We start from the raw sequence: 3,174 nt of genomic DNA on the forward strand, positions 1-3,174 counted from the left end.
GATATCACTAGACACATATTGGAACAGTTAAAAGATGCTGGCAAGGATAGGAGAAACTGGCTTTCTCGTGCATGAGTGTTGGAAAAGTAAAATAGTACAGCATTTCTGGAAAATAGTTTGGCAGTTTCTTAAAAAACTAAACATATACTTTACCATATGAGCCAGCAATCACACTCTTGGGCATTTATCCCAGAGAAATGACAATTTATGTCCACAGAAGAACCTTTAAGTGAATGTTCATAGCAGCTTTCTTTGGAACAGCCCCCAAGAAAGGAAACAAACACAATGTCCTACAATAGGTGAATAATTAAACGGTGGTACAGCCATATGATGAAATCCCTCTCGGTAACAGAAAGGAACAAACTGCTGTTACGTGCAACACCTTGTATGGATCTGAAGAGCATTGTGATGAGTGAAAAAAGCCAATCTCCGCAGGTCACAAGCTTGTAAGAATCAATTTATATAATCTTTCTCAGGGCAAAATAATAGAGATGAAGAATAGGCAAATAGCTGTCAACCCTCGGGAATGGTGGGGGCTATGCTATGCTAAGTCACTTCAGTCATGTCCAACTCTGTGCAACACCATAGACAGCATCCCACCAGGCTCCCCCGTCCCTGGGATTCTCCAGGCAAGAACACTGAAGTGGGTTGCCATTTCCTTCTCCAATGCATGAAAGTGAAAAGTGAAAGTGAAGCCGCTCAGTCGTGTCCGACCCTCAGCGACCCCATGGATTGCAGCCTAACAGGCTCTTCCGTCCATGGGATTTTCCAGGCAAGAGTACTGGAGTGGGGTGCCATTGCCTTCTCCGATGGTGGGGGCTGGGTTACTACAAAGGATGACACCAGGAAGATCTTAGTTGTGTTAGAATGGTCCCAGGCCTTGATTGTGCTAGTGACTACAACAATCTGCAAATGATGAGATGACACGGAATTACAGGAACACTTCACACCAATGTCAGTTTCCTGATCTTACAACTGTTTTATAGTTATGTAAATGTAAACCAAGATGGAAACAAAGTAAAGGATGTATGGAACCTTGCTGTACTATACTTGTAACTTTCTGTGAATCAATAGGGGAAATTAACTTTAAAAAAAAGATGTCCCAGGCCATACCCCAGACCAAGTAAACAAAAATCTCTAGAGAAGGAACCTAACCAAGCATATTTTTTAAAAAGTTCTTAGGGTAACACTCAAGTGTAGCTAGGGTTGGAACCACTGGCAGCTAATGCAGGTAAGTGAAATACCTGTGATTAAGTCTAGTTGAAGACAGAAAGGAAGGGGAAAAAATAAATATGCAGATCTAGTTTAAATAGTGCCCCCCCCATGTTGAAACCTGGCATTTAAATGAATCCAAATAATGTGGCTGGGATAATCAGTGATCTGTTAAGTTATAGACCAATTTTTATACAAAAAATGTCAACCCCAATAGATTGTTCTTTGGATTCTAAAACACTTGGTATGGATGTTATAATTTTAAAATGCTTAGGAGTAATTACAATCACACTTAAATATGCAGCAATTTTAGAAAATTAATGTTTCACTGAGTCCTCATTTTTGATGGGTAACAAAATGAGTTCGTGGGTTTAAAGAAAAAAAATTAACAAACTGATGACTGCCACCGGCAGTTTCCTGGGAAACGTGAAAAGTAAATACTGCAATCTTGATCGTGAATTCTAATACATTAGTTATATTAATGATCATCAACTACTACGTCGTAGTCTCTTTACAAATACTTGTGCCTAATGTGCTTAGTAATCACTCCTTAGCACCATCATCTAAAGATACTCACTGTGCATCATCTATTCAACTGAGTCGGTAGATGTAAAGTTTAGGAGAGTCCTTCTCTGCCTTCAAAGTGTTTAAAATCCATTTGAAGACAGAACTAAACATATAAACAACAAATAAAGCAAAGAAGTATATGCTGAAATCTGGGCTAATGAAAAGTAGAAAGGGGCCAAAGTGCTTGTTTTTACTGGAGGTACTTTTGCAAGAGCTGGAAAGGGAATTTGCCTCCTCCCGGCTCAAGAATCCCGCAGACCAGCAGCTTCGGCAATGCAAATTTATGCTATCCGTGGGAGGGTTTCGCTTAGTTCTGTTATGGACTTACTTCCAAAAATGCAGATGTTCTGAAGCAAGAAGTTTGTCAAAAAAATAAAAGTGAAATAAAGCATAAAGTATTACCTCCCACCCAACCCTGGTCAATAGCTAAATCTTCTTCACTCCCTTCACCTCCCCAACTCCCCCACCTTCAGGGCTTAAAGAGTTTTGGATGGGGGTGGGCTGGGGTGAGGGTGGAAATGGGGTGCACACTGAACTATTTGCCTTACTCGGAAAACCAGCAATCTCTTCCATCTCTCCTTCTTTCTCTCTCCCTCCCTCCCTCTCCTTGCAAATACTCTCCATTCTTATTTACACCACTACAACTTCCCAGATATGTTTTCTCTCCTGGGATGATTCATCGTTTTGGAAGCGTCCAGTCCCTAACTTCAAGTTCCTAAAAGTCTTGAAGTCTGCTTTAAAAGCAAAATAAGAACCGCCGCGTTTTAAGAGGGGATAGCGCAAAACTCTTTCTTAAAGAACGTTGTTTTGCGATCGTGGGAGGTAATCAACACCTACTCCAACATTCTTCTCTAGGACAGCCGAGGTTTATAATTTTCGCTATTATGGCAATAAATTTTCCTCCTTTTGCCTTACGCCTTTTGGCAGGAGCCTAGACTCTGCAGGTGTGAGCGCTTCCAAGGGCTGAACCCAACCGCCAGTAGGTCTGCCGAGCCCAGCATGGGATGCTGCCCAGCAAAACACAGAGCCCAGGGAGACCGCGGCGGAGGAAGGGAGGCCGCAAGCACGCTTCAGGAGAGACTGGGATTAGAGCCCTAGAAAACTAGAGGGAGAGCATTTCCCGGCAGGGGGAACCCGCAGGAGCCTGGAGAAAAAGAGAAAGAGAGAAAGAAAAGAAAAGAAACCCACCCCCGCGCTCCTAGGCTCAGCGATAGCGCGAGAGCGCGCGGGCTGCCTGGGATGCTCCAGCTGGAAGTCATTGTGCCGGCTGGCGTCGGCGTTGTCAAGGCGACCGCCCGGCCGGCGCCAGCGGAGGGGGAGAGGCGGGCTCGGTGAATGGGTGACGTCACGCGGCCGGCGCCAGGCTGTCTGGGCGGCCGAGCCAATGAATCAGCT

General features: G+C 44.1%; 1 pseudogene; it reads left to right on the forward strand.

The window, feature by feature from the left end:
* Nucleotides 1-1,225: 1,225 nt before the first annotated feature.
* The window catches only part of LOC104995096, a 26,952-nt pseudogene continuing 25,003 nt past the window's right edge, over nt 1,226-3,174 (forward strand).

Source organism: Bison bison, unplaced genomic scaffold (genome assembly GCF_000754665.1).
Source record: "Bison bison bison isolate TAMUID 2011002044 unplaced genomic scaffold, Bison_UMD1.0 scf7180017864274, whole genome shotgun sequence".
NCBI classification, from domain to species: Eukaryota; Metazoa; Chordata; class Mammalia; order Artiodactyla; family Bovidae; genus Bison; species Bison bison.